At 38.1% G+C, this 17,819-nt stretch overlaps 1 long non-coding RNA gene across 6 annotated transcripts in view; it reads left to right on the top strand.

Moving 5' to 3' along the window:
* Positions 1 to 17,515, top strand: part of LOC112586460 — a 303,931-nt gene extending 286,416 nt beyond the window's left edge. For all 6 annotated transcript variants that reach the window (XR_006552689.2, XR_006552690.2, XR_006552688.2 and 3 more), the window contains one exon: positions 17,036 to 17,515. This is a non-coding gene — a long non-coding RNA (uncharacterized LOC112586460). The remainder of the gene's footprint in view (positions 1 to 17,035) is intronic.
* Positions 17,516 to 17,819: the final 304 nt, after the last annotated feature.

The raw sequence follows: 17,819 nt of genomic DNA, 5'->3' as shown, positions 1-17,819 counted from the left end.
TAAGTTAGTTCTCTAAATCTGTGAGTCTGTTTTGATTTTGTAAGTAAATTTATTTGTATCATTTTTTTTAAGTTCTGCATGTAAGCAGATATGATATTTGTCTTTTTCTGTCTGACTTATTTCACTTACTATTATAATCTCCACATCCATCCATGTTGCAGTAAATGGCATTATTTCATTCTTTCATCCATCCATACTGAGGAAAATGAGATGTGAAAATCCAAAAAATTGCAAATGTTTTGGTACCTCATATAAAGTGGTGTTCACTGAACATGAGATACTAAAACATTTGCAATTTTTTGGACTTCCAGAATCTCAATTTCCTTGCACTTTCAAGTGACACAGAAATTTATTAGTCTGAGGGAATCTCAAAGATGTATTTTCCCCAGCAGTGTTATATTCAAAATCTGCTCCTGTACTGCTCTGTTTGATTCAGAAGGACCTTAGAATCATCTCAGGAATCTCCAGTTAAGTGTATTTTCTTAACTGGCCAGAGTTGCCAGAGTTCCTGCAAAACTCTGTGTAAAAAGCAGTAAGTATCAGTAAGCTACTGATAGTATATTCAGGATCCAAGGTGCAAAGCCTAAATTATAAATCACAGTACAGAGAATATATAGGGCTGATTTAAAAGTCATCTAAAGCCATGTTTCTCAATTGCTAAATCCTCCTTGCTAAATCCATATATGTCAATGCGTATTGAAAATTGTAAAAAAAATGTGATGGGCTCCTAGAAATGTTATGTCCTTTATTTCCTAGTTGAAACCACAAAATCTATCTGTGAATAATGATATCAGTTGAGACTTTGCCAATTTTTGTTGTTCATTCATGTCTTACTCTTTGCAACCGCATGGACTGTAGCACTCCAGGCTTCCCCGTCCTTCACTATCTCCTGAAGTTTGCTCAAACTCATGTCCATTGAGTCAACGATACTATCCAAGCATCTCATCTTCTGTTGTCCCCTCCTCCTCCTGCCCTCAGTCTTTCCCAATATCAGAGTCTTTTCCAGTGAGTCAGCTCTTTGCATCAGGTGGCCAAAGTATTGGAGCTTCAGCATCAGTCCTTCTAATGAATATTCAGGATAGATTTCCTTTAGGATTGACTGGTTTGATCTTCTTGCCAATTTTAAAGTCTGTAATTTCATTATAAGAGTAATTTTAAAAATTATTATAATACTCAATGTGATTTTTTAAAAATATATGCCTGCTCCCTTCAACCTCAAGAGTCCAACATGCTTGGGAAGAGATGAATAACTGTGTGACAGCTTCCCTACTTGTACCTCCATCTCTTGTTGAGAAACTCTTATCTAAAGACTGACTAACCTGCCAGAGGTCACTTAGAACAGCTAGTGGAGCAGCCCTTTCCTAATTATAGAAACAAATGAAATACCACCCTTTGGCTAACTAGATTTTATGTTAAAAATTTGACGTGTATGTTTCTGTTTTGTCCTTATGGGAAAATCCTTTGGAAACTAATTCAAAAATTTGGAAAGTAAAGCATTCAACTTAAAAAAAAAATTCCATATGTTCTAATACAATGCTTATGGCTAGGAAAATCCTCTGTCAATAACCAAGGTAGACAGAGTTGCACAGACATTTAAACACAATAGGTATTGTATGAAATGTATGTTTCTTAGGCTAACATTGGATTTGGGGCCCCACAATAAATCCTGAGCAGAATGATATGGAAGTCCTGATTTGGTGATAAAATAGCACACAAACAAAGTGCAGTTCTGTTCACTGTTGCTAGTGTTGTTTGGTTATCTCAGGATTCTTGGGGGATACCAACTAAATGAGGTGAACAGGACACAATTATCTGCAGTACTCTACTAATTTTGGCATTGTTTGGTCATTATTTTGTGTATTGGCATTTGAACATGTGAAGTGTGAATTGATATTATTTTTCCTAGAGAAATTGTAGGTTGAGGGAGCCTTCATAATTGAAGATTGTGGTTAATGCTTTTCCAGAGTTAGTTTTCCAGATCACCGTGGTTGTTTTGTTGGTTATGTCATTCTTGTTACTAAGGAATAAAGTTATTAATTGATGAGAAATATTATATTTGGTTTTCTAGTGAGTATATTTAAGTTCTGGTTAGTTATACACACACACACACACACACACACACACAATGGTGTCCTTCCTTCATAGTTGGGTAAACTAGTTTTAATTCTAGCTCTGTCATTTTCTCATGGTGACTTTGGGCAAACTGTGTTCTTTCAAACATGTCTTGTTTTTTAAAAAATATTTACCTTCTAGGTATGTTGTGAGGATTTTATGAGAAAATATATATAGAGCATTTAACACAGCTCTGGCTCTTAGCATATAATGGATTATATATACATATGCACATAAAGACATAAATATAGAGCTGTGCATAGAAATATACATATAGACATGTGTGTATGTTGTAAACAGACATAAATACAACCCCCACACATGTGGGATTTAATCCTTTTGCACAGTCCTTGCACAAGTTGACATATTTTTCTAGGAATCTTTTGATAGCTTTTATAGCCTGAATGTCATCAGAGACAATATAAATTGCTAAGAACATGAAGAATGCATTAATTCTTTCATAGTCAGAAAAGGATTCCTATTGCCTGTGGGCAGACATGACAATATGTGGTAGGATAGGGACTTTTTTAAAAAAGTTTGATTCCAGCATACTTATTTCATAGATTCTCATGTATAAGTGCCCAGTGACCAAACAAGTTATGTGAACAGATCTATAGGATGAGGGATGAACAGGTCATCACTGGTCCTACCTCATTTACGTAGGAAACTGAAACCTAGAGAACTAGAAAAATGGCATTTGAAGATTCACACATTGAAACTAAGCAGAGAATGACTTGCCTTTTCATGTTGACAGTGCTGAAGAACTCACTCGTTAGGACTTGTGTGATCATAACCTCAAAACAGTTTGAAGACAATGTGAATCATCCAATCTGAGGACAGGGGAATAAGTTTTCAAAGATGAAATATCTTACAGTCTACTTAATATTCAATGGGAAGCAAGGAAATAGCAGAAGCAGTAAATGATTTAACCACTTTGTTTCAAAGGTCATGCATGATGGTTAATTAGTTAGCGTGAACTTTGTGAGGGTAGGAAAAGTGTGTAATTCAGTTTTGAACCCTGGCCAATAAGAGGCACCAGAAAAGTTTGCATTGTGAAGTACCTGGAATACTACAGGTTCCCAATTAATGTGTGAACACTTAGCATCTACTGCATAAATGTTTGTTGAATTAAATTTAGAGGTTGTAGTCATGCCATGCCACTTAGCACAATGGTAATGATTTTGGCATCATCCGTGCTCATACATTTTCTAACGTGGAAGCAAGGAGGGGAAACAGTGAACAGGTTAAAGATAAAATTTCTCCCACCTCTGTCTTTTTCCATAAAGTACAATTTGTGGAATTTACATACAAATACATAAACTAGAAAAACCATGAGCAAAAGAATCACATTTGGAACATCATTAAAGAAAAGTCTGTAATGTGTTTGTGTTCAAGAGTTTTACTCTTGGCAAACCTAAACTTGTTTGAAAGACAAAAGCCTTATTTTCCAAATGACTTCGAATGGAATGAGTCTCTATGGAGCTATTAGTTACTAATAACATTTTAACATATTAATATAAGTTAATACAAAATAGATAAACCTGAATCTCCTGAATTCCTATATGATTCAAAGTAAATGGAAAAGATATTTTAGTAAATATTTTTTGGATTTCTTAATGAACTTGGGCAGTCTGTAAGTAGTCTTGTAGATGAATGATCAAAATGTGTGTAAATCTGCCTATCCTTGGTCAAGCATTCATTCATTGCTTCTGTACACATTCAGTGAGCATCTACAGTGTGCCAAGGCAGCAAGTAGTTATTGTTTAGGCACTTGACAAAAGTTTCCCTGAAGGGCTCTGAATGTTCAAGATCCAAAGTGAAAAACATTCTCTAATTCTTTGTATCATCCTGTCCCTGGCACTTTGTATATACATGGTTGGCTGTAGCATGCCAGCGGGCAAGAGTGATAAATTAGCTCAATTAGGTGTCATTTTGCAAACAAGCCAATGATGTACTTTACCTTCCATCAGCTATTTGAATCTCTTTGATATATTTCCTGCATCTGCAATTACAAATACTTTTTTCTTCTTCCTTGTCTTGGTTGTTGTCTTAAGGCTATATGTCATATTTCATTTGGTTCATACATTATATGAACTTATGGTAGATGTCTCCTATATCTGCATTGGTTTCTCAGGTGGAATAGATTGCATAAACTCTAATAACCCTTGCAAAGTCTTTAGCACCCATATAAACATTAGCAGAAACAAACGTAAATGTTAGAATATGAGTCATTTTAAGATTCGGAGATGTGTTTTTGTGTGTTTTCTAAGTGTGTTGAAAACTGAAAGTTTTATAAAAAGTTAAGGATTGGCTCTTTCAGAAATTGGATTTTGGAAAACTAGATTGATGTTCCCAAAAGTTCCTAATATACTAGGTCAAACTATCACAATATAGCATTACAAAGTAATAACAATAGTCAAAGTGGCCTTGACCGGCTTTGTGATCTCAGAACCCTAGAATCGATAAAGCTGATTCTTTGAAAATAGCACATGTAGGGATGTTGTCTTAAGAAGGTAAACCATCTTTATAAAATAAAGAATAAAGGCAAACTGTTAAGTACTCCTGAGAAGTCCTTGCATAACTCTGTGAAGGACTCCCATTATTTTGAACAACTTCAGACTTTGGAAATCATTATACAACACATACATAAGCTCCTTATAGCTAATATATGCTAAGTATCCTATGTGTATATGCTTAGTCATGTCAGGCTCTCTGTGACCTCTTGGACTCTAGGCCGCCAGGATCCTCTGTCCAAGGGATTTTTCAGGAAAGACTACTGGACTGTGTTGCCATTTCCTTCTCCAGGGGATCTTCCTGACCCAGGGATTGAACCTGGGTTTCCTATGTCTCCTGCATCATGGGCAGATTCTTGATCACTGAACCACTTGGGGAGCCCAAATATTCTATGAACATTGTAAGATAAGTTGGCAGGTGAAATTCAGTAGATAGCTAGTGTGAAGGTGAGAAACCTAGATCAAGAGGGATAATAAACTGGGAACAAAGAACAGAACTTTTTTTTTTTTTCACAATTTCTGGAACATAATTCACAGTAAGTATTACATTTTATCTCATGGCTCAGTGCTACACATACATACATACAAACAAAAGTAACAATACTTACCCTTACCACCACAAAGAATGCTTTCTATGCAGTGGACACTTTCCAGTATTTTCTGTTCTCTTGTATATAATCCTTTAAAATATCATGTCCATTATATATATATCTTACTAAAAGATAGTGATTGTAGATTGCAGTTTGACAATTACTGAAATTAAAGGGCAGGTGCATCCCAGAAGCTGTAGTAGGGGCAAGGCTGGCAAAGTGTTGGGGGAGGGCCACCAGGATGAGGCTAGTGAGGGCGTTTAGGGAGGTACTTACTCTAACAGGCTGACCCTTTCCTTGCAGGGCCTGTGAGTGAGTGCTTCCCTAAATTTTGCCCTCTTGCATCTCACTCCACATTTTGGTCACAGCTCTGAGGATCAAAAGAGCTTCCTTAATGGGGACCCAACCATTTAATTCTGTTTAAAAAATAGTATCAGAATCAGGAAGGTAAATGACACCAGGAGAAAACTCAAATAAAGAAAAGTGGAACATTTTAGGATAAATAGTAAGGTCAGAAAGTCACCCAACTGGCTACAACTTGGAAGAGAATGTTCCAGAGGGTAGATCCAAGTTAGAGAGTTCCAAGCAAAGAGGAGAACTACAAAAGCCAGAGAGTTAACTCAAGGAAACTGGATCATGCTAGTCAGTAGTCTGGCTGGGATGAAGCATTTGTTTTCCAGAGCAGTGCTTTGGGTAAGGATAATGCTTGTAGGACAAAACTGGAACAGTGGTTTAAACAAATAGGGGAGTTATTTTTGTCATAGTGTTGAATCTAGAGGTAGAAAGGCCAAGACTGTTTTAAAGACCCCACGAAAAACGCGGCCTTCCTGTTCCATCATCCTTAGCATAGACTTTCACCTTCATGGATATAATGGTCTTAGGTCTTATTGGCCAGTACTCTGGCACAGAGTCACTGTGTAGCTGTGAGTAAGAGTAAGCTATCTTGCTTTTTATTTGGGTTCATTGTTGCCTTCTGTCAAAATGATGGGCTTCTGTTAACAAGCAAGAATGGAAGAATGGATGGGTAACCTATACTGTCTGCCACACACAAGAGGACCCAGTCCTAGTATGACCAACCCATGTGGAATAGGTATTGAGAGCACCTTCTGGTGAAGGAAGTATGTTTTCATTCCCCGTTTACTCCATGGGCTCAAGGGCAAGCAAAGGGCAGCACTAAAATGGAAACTCCAGTCTCTTTGACTCCAAAGGCAGGTTTTTTCCCATGACTCTATGGTGCTCTCTGAAGCTGAGTTACTATATGCCACTTCTCCTGTTTCTTAAGTTTTCATCTATGAGCTCATGTGGCCAAATGTTCTCTTTCTTTTGTAAAATAAGAGACATTAATAAGAGGCATCAGTGAGTTAGCTGATGGCTTTCAGAGAGGACAGCATAAGGTTGGAGACAGTGAGACTCTTAAGTTGAATTATCCCAGAATTTCGATTCTAGAAAACAACAGAATGGGAAAGACCAGAGATCACTTCAAGAAAATTAGAGATACCAAGGGAACATTTCATGCAAAGATGGGCTCGATAAAGGACAGAAATGGTATGGACCTAACAGAAGCAGAAGATATTAAGAAGAGGTGGCAAGAATACACAAAAGAACTGTACAAAAAAGATCTTCACAATCAAGGTAATCATGGTGGTGTGATCACTCACCTAGAGTCAGATACCCTGGAATGTGAAGTCAAGTGGGCCTTAGAAAGAATCACTACGAACAAAGCTAGTGGAGGTGATGGAATTCCAGTTGAGCTATTTCAAGTCCTGAAAGATGATGCTGTGAAAGTGCTGCACTCAATACGCCAGCAAATTTGGAAAACTCAGCAGTGGCCACAGGACTAGAAAAGGTCAGTTTTCATTCCAATCTCAAAGAAAGGCAATGCCAAAGAATGCTCAAACTACCGCACAATTGCACTCATCTCACACAGTAGTAAAGTAATGCTCAAAATTCTCCAAGCCAGGCTTCAGCAGTATGTGAACTGTGAACTTCCAGATGTTCAAGCTGGTTTTAGAAAAGGCAGAGGAGCAAGAGATCAAATTGCCAACATATGCTGGATCATGGAAAGAGCAAGAGAGTTCCAGAGAAACATCTATTTCTGCTTTATTGACTATGCCAAAGCCTTTGTCTGTGTGGATCACAATAAACTGTGGAAAATTCTGAAAGAGATGGACATACCAGACCACTGGACCTGCCTCTTGATAAACCTATATGCAGGTCAGGAAGCAAGAGTTAGAACTGGACATGGAACAACAGACTGGTTCCAAATAGGAAAAGGAGTACATCAAGGCTGTATATTGTCACCCTGCTTATTTAACTTATATGCAGAGTACATCATGAGAAATTCTGGGCTGGAGGAAGCACAAGCTGGAATCAAGATTGCCGGGAGAAATATGAATAACCTCAGATATGCAGATAACATCACCCTTATGGAAGAAAATGAAGAGGGACTAAAAAGCCTCTTGATGAAAGTGAAAGAGGAGAGTGAAAAAGTTGGCTTAAAGCTCAACATTCAGAAAACGAAGATCATGGCATCCGGTCCCATCACTTCATGGGAAATAGATGGGGAAACAGTGGAAATAGTGTCAGACTTTATTTTTTGGGGCTCCAAAATCACTGCAGATGGTGACTGCAGCCATGAAATTAAAAGATGCTTACTCCTTGGAAGGAAAGTTATGATCAACCTAGATAGCATATTCAAAAGCAGAGACATTACTTTGCCAACAAAGGTCTGTCTAGTCAAGGCTGTGGTTTTTCCAGTGGTCATATATGGTGTGAGAGTTGGACTGTGAAGAAAGTTGAGCACTGAAGAGTTGATGCTTTTGACCTGTGGTGTTGGAGAAGACTCTTGAGAGTCCCTTGGACTGCAAGGAGATCCAACCAGTCCATTCTAAAGGAGATCAGTCCTGGGTGTTCTTTGGAAGGACTGATCCTAAAGCTGAAACTCCAGTACTTTGGCTACCTCATGGGAAGAGTTGAGTCATTGGAAAAGACTCTGATGCTGGGAGGGATTGGGGGCAGGAGGAGAAGGGGACACCAGAGGATGAGATGGCTGGATGGCATCACTGACTCAGTGGACATGAGTTTGGGTGAACTCCGGGAGTTGGTGATGGACAAGGGAGGCCTGGCGTGCTGCAATTCATGGGGTCGCAAAGAGTCGGACACGACTGAGCAACTGAACTGAAATGAACTGAAAACAGAAAGCAAGCAAAAATGTCATAGTTTTTCCTTCTCTCTGGAGGTATAATGAATCAGAGAGCATCTGGTTGAGAGTGTCTGTGGGAGATGTCCAGTGCCAACCCCTGGGCTGCAGAGATTCTCAACACATGGGCCACTGACTATGTTGATCAGAATCACTGGGTCTCTTCTAAGAAAATCAAGATTCTAGATAAATACTCCTGCCATAGGAGATCAGAATCTCTGTGGTTAGGAATTGAGAATGTGAGTTTCAATAGTTTCCCCAGGTTAATTATGATGTGTAATATAGTTTGGGATGCGTTGTTATAAAGTATCAATAAGAGCATTTATTGAGTACCTACTTGGGCAAACAGTGGGTCAGACATAGATATATTTTGTTTAATCAGAACAAGATCCATTCTCTTATTCTCATTTTGTTACTGGGGGGTTTGGATTCAGGAAGGTTAAGTATCTTTGCAAAATCAATTGGCCCTTAGGTAGTGCATTTGGGATTCCTTCCTGGCCTGCCTTCCAGCCATCTTGCATCCTGAGCACCAGGCTAGGTGTGGAGATTGGGGATGTTCCATTTGTTCCCTCATCCTGCTAGGTGGCCCACGTAAGTAGATCTTCTGGGTCCATTAGTCAGTTGAGTGTGTAATTTGGGAAAGGATGCCTAGACGAGTACTATGTGGTATGAATGAAGTGAGGAGAATTACAGATGGAAACAGTGCTCTGGAATTTTTCATATTCTAACTTTGTGGTTACAGTAGGGCTTTTCACCTTTGGTGCTATTGATATTTGAGACCTGATTAATTGTGATGGGGGACTGTCCTGTGTATTGCAGGATATTTAATAGCATTCTTGGGCTTTAACCAATAGATGCCAATAACAGCCCCCACCCCCCACCCCTTGACCAGTTGTGACAGTCACCGAAAGTGTGTGCAGACATTTCCACATGACTCCTGGGGACAAAATCACCCCTTGTGGAGAACCGCTGGGTGGAGATATAAATCTTTGTAAAAGCCCACCCAACTGCTTCCCTGATAGAGAATTCGAACTCTGCCTGGAAACAAGGCCATGTGAGAGCCAAAGGGGACCCTCCAGGGTGTCTAGGCCTGCTTGTCGCACATGAAAGGAGGCCCCTTCCTTTGTTAGGGAAGCTAATCCCAGGGAAGAGAGGAGAGAAGGAAAACAGCAGATGTACCAGAAACCTGCCCTTGAATCAGGGCTGATGCAGCAACAGAGGAGCAGGGATGCGCCAGGGGCGAGTTTTCACTTGGCTTTGAGACTGTTGTTTTTTGGAGGAGTCATTTTTTTTTTTTTTTTTTAACCAGAATCATTTCATTTGAGTTGGGAAAGCAGTAAATAATTAAGCTAATTTGTTTGCGTATGTGGTTCAAAGAAGCCTCCAGAAATTGTAGTCCCCTAATCCTAGGTGGAGAAGCTAAGCAGGAAGGCGAAGTCTCGTCAGTGTAATGTCCTGGATGCAGGGCTGGGGAAGGGCTGACTTGAATTATTCATCCTCGACATCTGGAAGGTCAGTTGGCTTTTACAACTTGATTATATTTTGGATTAGCGTACACTTTGTTGTCAAATGTTTCTAAGCTACGATTAACTATTTAAGCACTCTGCAAATTACTTAAATCCGTAACTAACAAGTAATTCCACTTAGACTGGGGACAGTGGTGGCAAGTGTATCCATATTTCTTACATATTCTCTCTGCCTGTACCAAGTTTCCACATCTTGCCTTTTTCCATTTCTCATTTATTTATTTTATTTTGGTTGTTTTTCCTCCTTTGTTCCTTCACCTTGTGGTCCCTTGGTTCTTGTATCTATGATACAGGTTGTGTTGTTTTCATAGTTAGTTGAGGATGTGAAGACTTAGAAAAACTTGTCAATCACCAAAGCTGATTCAGCTTTCAAAGTGGCTCAGTGGTCAGAATTTAAATGGCTCTTTTTAAGATTGACTCTATCCAAGACCTGAATAACACGGGGCAACTGAATAATAATAATAATAGTAATAATCAGGGTGAAGTAGAGAAGAGCAAGGAAATGGAGGGGGGACTCATATCCCCGTGCTATACCAAGGACAGTGATAAGTAGGACCCAAGTGGGCTGTGGTCAGTTTCCTGGAAAGAAAGATGATTAGAATAAGAACATTCTGCATTACCTTAATACAATATTTACTGTCTTGCATTATTAATAGTTTGTACATTCTGAATGCTATGCTAACAAAAAGTGCAGTGCTTTTATGTAAAAGGCTAATTTCTATGTGTTAAATGAAATTCATAATTTAGTTTCAAATTGATAGAAAATTAAAATTCATTACAGAATGAATTAGGCCAACTCATAAAAATATTTCATTAACATCAACAAACTGTCCACTACAAGTTAATGGCAGGTTTTAAAATGGTGCAACTTAAAACAGTTATTTCAGTAATAATTCCATTTGTATTGCCTACTCCCATCTGTGTAAACTGAAAGTTTATTAGTATGTGGTCACTCCTCATATTTAATTATTTTTGGAAAATAGATGACCACCACTACTGTTATTTTTGATAATTTTTGACAATTTTCTTTCATCCTTTGTTTATTTTTCTTAACTATTTAATATTAAGTGTCAAACATTTCATGTTTTTATATTTTCCATGTTTCTCTATAGTCATTTAATTGTTATTCTAATGGCTGCCTTATTAGCCAACATTACACTTTGTTGACTTACAAAAATTTAGCACTTCTTTATTAGAGGATATTTTAGTAGTTTTGAATTTGTTGATACTTGAAATGATGTTGGGAAAAACTTCCTTGTGCTCATATTTTTCTCTTACTGAATCACTTTATTCCAGGATAAGAAATTTGCAAATCTACTCTGAGTCATGACTGATGAGTTTTGTTTTTTTCTTTGCTGTATAACATAACCACATTTATTTGAGAATGGATAAACACAAAGTTCAACAATGCAAAAATTGCAATTACTTTTGCACCAACCTAAATATCAGCCTTGTAAAGTTGAGGGCTGCTTTCAACTCTTGAGTTTCTCTTCTCATCTAAGTGAGAATACTGTCTTTTCCTACGAGTTCATAGGCCTCTTATGAGCAGCACTCTCATCTCCTGCATTTCTGTTCTCCATTTTCTACCTTGATATTCAAATGATGTAGGATTGTTTGCTCTCCAGTTTTTATGACCCTGTATCATTGACCAAGTATTCTTTCACATCTGGAACAAGTTGTCCCTTTTTCTTTCAGTGATATTCCTACTCTTCTGGCATAAATGACAGCTTATTTGTAAAGCATTCTGGCTCTGTCATGATGAAGAAATTTTTGTGTCCTTTTTTTTTTTTTCCAACTGCAGTAAATTATTTTAATCACAAAAAATAAAATGAAATATTTTATTTTTTTATTACAGTATATTGTTTTAATTATTCTATTTTATTATTAGTTACTGTTGTTAATCTCTTACTGGGCCTAATTTATTTTTTTTTATTTACAATATTGTATTGGTTTTGCCATACATCAACATGATGAGTTTTTATCAGAGATTAAATAACCATTAAGAATTTGGAATATTATATATGTTTTGACCCAGCAATTGCTCTTCTAAAATTCATAAAAGAAAAATAATTTTACATGCATGTTGAGATCAAATAAGAATAATCATTCTCACACTTTTGTTAATATGTGAATAAAATGGACACAACCAGGCTTAATAACAACTAATAAAATTGAATAAAATAAAATCTAAAGGCTGTATTGACAAGAGATCATTTTTTTAAAAAGGGGACTAATGAAATAAAACATTTATATTTTACATAAAATTATCTTGTAGACAAATAATAGTAACAATAGGCGACAAATAATAGTAACAATAGGCTGCTGCTGCTGCCGCTAAGTCACATCAGTCGTGTCTGACTCTGTGTGACTCCATAGACGGCAGCCCACCAGGCTCTGCCGTCCCTGGGATTTTCCAGGCAAGAGTACTGGAGTGGGTTGCCATTGCCTTCTCCAAGTAACAATAGTCAGTAATAGTAGAATAGCAACAACTAACACTTATTAAGCATCTGATATGTGGCAGGTGGGGCTTCCCAGGTGGCTCAGTGGTAAAGAATCCTGCCAATGCAGAGAGAAGCAGGATCAATCCTTGAGTCAGGAAGATCCCCTGGAGTAGGAAATGGCAACCCACTCCAGTATTCTTGTCTGGGAAATTCCATGGACAGAAGAGCCTGGCAGGCTATTGTCTATAGGATCACAAAGATTAGGACATGATTGAATGACTAAGCACACATGTACATGTGTCACATTTTGTGGGAGGCTTTTCATGTCCTGTGCATTGTCTCATTTAATGCTTACAACTCTGAAATGATCATTCATTCAACAAATAGTAAGTGTCTATTATATGTCGGTATTTTACAAAATGCTGGCCATATTAGGTTGGTACAAAAGTAATTGAGGTTTCTTACTATGAATTTTAAATCATTATAACTAGGTTCAAGCACATCTTTATTACTCAAAATATGAACCATTACAATCAGCACATTTTTGCCAACGAGAAATAAATTGGTTTATTCCCGTAGCATAAAAATCCATGCTTCGGGATTCAGTGAACTCTTGGAAAGCATTTTCTGCCTCCTCCTGGTTGTGGAAGCATTTTCCCTGCAAAAAGTTGTCAAGATACTTGAAGAAGTGGTAGTCTTGGCAAGAGGTCAGGTGAAGATGGCAGATGGGCAAAACTCGGTCACGCGATTCGTTGAGCTTTTGAAGTGCTGCTTGTATGGTGTGCGCTGGGCGTTGTCCTGAAGAACTGGGGCCTTTCTGTTGACCAGTTGGCTGCAGGTGTTGGAGCTGTCAGTGCATCTCATTGATTTACTGAGCAGACCTCTCAAGTGTAATGGTTTCACCACGATTCAGAAAGCTGTAGTGGACCAGACAGGCAGCAGATCGCCAAACAGTGATCATGACCTTTTTTTGGTGCAAGTTTGGCTGTGGGAAGTGCTTTGGACCTGCTTCTTGGTCCAGCCACTAAGCTGGTCATTGCCAGTTGTCTTATAAAATCCACTTTTCACTGCACATCACAATCTGATCAAGAAATGATTTCTTGTTATGTGTAGAATAAGAGAAGATGACCCTTCAAAGCAATGATTTTTTTTGATTTTCAGTCAACTCATGAGGTGCCCACTTAGCGAGCTTTCTCACCTTTCTAATTTGATTCAAATGCTGAATGACCATAGAATGGTTGACGTTGAGTTCTTTGGCAACTTCTCATGTAGATGTTAGGGGATCAGCTTCAGTGATTGCTCTCAACTGGTCAATGTCAACTTCCAATAGCTGGCCCATCTTCAAAATTCTCATCTCCTTTGCAAAACTTCTTGAACCACCACTGCATTTCCTGGGTTAAATGTGTTGCTGATGTTGCAAAGTTGTCTCCACTGCTTTAGGACCCATTTTGAACTTAAAAAAATTTCTTGAATTTACTTCTTGTCTAACATCATTTCCATAATCTAAAATAAATAGCAAGTAATAAGTCATTAACAAAAAACATAAAGTGAGAAATGCACATTAAAATGATATATAACATAACCACATTTATTTAAGAATATATCCCAATATCAAATGATAAATTTCAATAATGCAAAATCACAATTACTTTTGCACCAACCTAATACAATGCTGAACACCATACAGCCCTGCAATCATGCTTCGAAGAAGTTTGTGGACTGTGGATCAGATGCACAGTAATTGCATCACTGGGGAAGAGCAGATGGGTGAGAGAGAAGTGCAGAACATAGGAGTCTCTGCTCTTTCTGACATCTCCATTCCTCAGGCCCAGGTACATCCTCTGCTTGCAGGAGAGACTGAGCAATTCTTGCAGCTATAAAGTGTTTGCTGGGACTCATTAGACCTCACAAATAGAGATGGAGAAGCCTAGTTAAATTCCTGAGGCTCTAGAGATGGTTACCTGAGTTCAAAGTCTGGCTTCCACACTGGGTAGTAGCCTTAGACGAGTGACTCAGCTTCTCCTGGCCCCAGTTTCTTCTAGTGAAAAATGGGATAAATAGTAGCTCCTACTTTTGAAGTTATGATAATTAGATTATGATTCATTTCAGATATGTAATACAGGATGTTAACTTTAGCTTTTACTACTGCCAGCTTTCCTGGGGATATTGTGGTTGGAATCTGAAAGTTTTTCCTTTTCCTTTTCCTGATACTAGCCCATGTCATTGTTGACTTCAGTATACTTTACTGCCAGTTGCATTCCTACTAAAGGTAGAACCAGAGCAAAAGCAATTGTTTGGGGAACTGTATATTTTGTGTGTGTGTGTGTGTGTATATCATATATAATGTGATGTCAAACAGTTGAGACTATGAACACTCTATTCCACATAAAAGCTTCAAGTTTCACCAATATTAAGAGATAAATAATTGTAAGGTCTAAATTACCTCTGATAATTTCATCTACTCCAGGCATTGATTTTTTTAGATGATTTACAGTGTTGTGCCAATCTCTGCTGTATAACAAAGTGACTCAGTTATACACATATATACATGCTTTCTTATATGCTTTATCATTATGTTTTTATCACAGGATATTGAATACAGTTCCCTGTGCTATACATTAAAGTGAAAATGAAAGTCACTCAGTCACGTCTGACTCATTGTGACCCCATGGTATACAGTCCGTGGAATTCTCCAGGCCAGAATACTGGAGTGGGTAGCCTTTCCCTTCTCCAGGGATCTTCCTAACCCAGGGCTCGAACCCAGGTCTCCCACATTGCAGGTGGATTCTTTACCAGCTGAGTCACAAGGGAAGCCCAAGAATACTGGAGTGGGTAGCCTATCCCTTCTCCGGTGGATCTTCCCAACCCAGGAATTGAACCGGGGTCTCCTGCATTGCAGGCAGATTCTTTACCAACTGAGCTATCAGGGAAGCTGTGCAATATATTAAGACCTTGGTATTTATCCATCCTATATATACTAGTTTGCACCTGCTAATCCCAAATTCCCACTCCTCCCTCCCCATCCCCTGTTGGCAACTACAAATCTGTTCTCTATGTCTATGACTCTGTTTCTATCTTGCAGATAAGTTCATTTGTACCATATTTTAGATTCCACATATAAATGATATCATATGGTATTTGTCTTTCTGACTTACTTCACTTGGTATGATAATCTCTAGGTGCATCCATGTTGCTGCGAATGGCAATATTTTGTTCTTTTTATGACTGAGTAATATCCATCATATATATGTACCATGTCTTCTTCATCTGCTCCTCTATTAGTGGACTCTTCAGTTGTTTCCATGTTTTGGCTATTGAAAATGTACTGCTATGAACATAGGGGTGCATGTATCTTTTTGAATTATAGTTTTGTCCAGGTATATTCCCAAGAGTAGGATTGCTGGATCATATGTAGTTCTATTTTTAGTGTTCTAGGGAACTTCCGTAATGTTTTCCATAGGGGTGGTGCCAACTTATTTTGCTTATAATATTGTATTGGTTTCTGCCAGTCGTTAACATAAATCAGCCGTATGTATACACATGTCCCCTCCTTCCTGAATCTGCCTCCCACTTCCCACCCTGTCCCAACCCTCTAGGTTGTCACAGAGCACAAATTTGAGCTCCCTGCATCATACAGCGAATTCCCACTGGCTATCTATTTTACATATGGTAATGTGTATGTTTCAGCGCTACTCTCAATTCATCCCACCCTCTCCTTCCGCTACTGTGTCCACATGTATGTCCTCTATGTCTGTTTCTCCATTGCTGCCCTGCAAATAGGTTCATTAGCACCATCTTCCGGAGAAGGCAATGGCACCCCACTCCAGTGTTCTTGCCTGGAGAAGGGACAGCAGAGCCTGGTGGGCTGCGGTCTATGGGGTCGCACAGAGTCGGACACGACTGAAGCGACTTAGCAGCAGCAGTACCATCTTCATTAGTTCCATATATATGCGTTAATATGACATTTTTCTCTTTCTGACTTACTTCATAGTGTATAATAGGCTGTAGATTCATCCATCTCATCAGAACTGATTCAAATGCATTCCTTTTTATGGCTGAGTAATATTGCATTGTATATATGTACCACAACTTTTTTTAATCTATTCATCTGTTGATGGACATCTAGGTTGCTTCCATGTCCTAGCTCTTGTAAACAGTGCTGCAATGAATATTGGGGTACATTCCACATCAATTATTAATGATTTAGATACCTGAATATACTACAAATTTGTGAAATAGAGATTATGCCAGTAGGGAGAAATGCTGTTTGTGGAATTAGAAATTAGGGTGAGAATTCTGTAAAATAAAAATATTCTGAATTTCAGTGCCACACGGCTGTGAGATGAAATGGGAGCTGCTTCTCTAGGAGCCAATAACTGCCTTTTCTTTTGAAAGAAAAGTGCATTGATTAAAGTATTCTCTCTTCATCTGTAAAAAGGAGTATGTCCCAAGAGTCCTCTTAGTATTCTCCATTTCAGAATTGTATGATTTTAGTATTCTAACTTGGGTATTTCTTTAAATGATGAGGATATAATTTTTTAAAAAAACTGTTGAATACATTAAAATTCACCTGCAGGTAGAAAGTTGAAGCTCTCATGTTCCATCAGTACTTTTGAAACATAACTGCACTAGCTGCTTACTGTCTTTCTTTCAGGGACCAGTAATCTTCCATAAACATCAACATCAGTCTCTGTGAAAGATGAAGCGTTGACAAGGATACAGACCACACCTCCACACTAGACTACCAGCAGAAGCTTCCAATTCACCCTTTTACACCTGTGCTCCGAAGGGAAGCACTTGTAAGCTGCTATAGCCTTCAATTTAGATAAGCACTCAGATGACAACAGCTTGATGATGATAAAGATAATGACTTTCCATGATCTGTAATCTTTCACCCGGCAGAATTTCAAAGAAGTTTTTCATCAGAAAAAATAATCCATGCAGAAATTTAGTTAATGAGAGGTTCTTTTTTTTTTTTTCCTGTCACAAACAGATGTTGAATTTTATCAAAAGCTTTTTCTGCATCTATTGAGATGATCAACATGGTTTTTATTCTTAAGTTTGTCAATGTGCTGTATCATATTGATTGATTTGTGGATATTAAATCTTTGCATCCCTGGGATAAATCCCCCTTGATTATGGTGTATGATCCTTTTAATATATTGCTAGATTCAATTTGATGAATTTTGAATCTATGTTCATCAGTGATATTGGCTTGTAATATTCTTTTCTTTTTTTTTTTGGTAATATCTTTGTTTGCATTTGGTGTCAGGGAAATGATACTGTCATAGAATGAGTTCAGAAATGCTCCTTTCTTTGTAATTTTTTGGATTCATTTAGGAAGGCTTGGTGTTAACCCTTCTCTAAGTATTTGGTATTAATATAATCCACCTCTGAAGTCATCTTGTCCTGGACTTATGTTTGTTGAGATTTTTTAA

This window comes from Bubalus bubalis, chromosome 8 (genome assembly GCF_019923935.1).
Source record: "Bubalus bubalis isolate 160015118507 breed Murrah chromosome 8, NDDB_SH_1, whole genome shotgun sequence".
Taxonomy (NCBI): Eukaryota; Metazoa; Chordata; class Mammalia; order Artiodactyla; family Bovidae; genus Bubalus; species Bubalus bubalis.
Note: the sequence above shows the minus strand (reverse complement) of the source record. Positions and strands in the feature narration are given on the sequence as shown.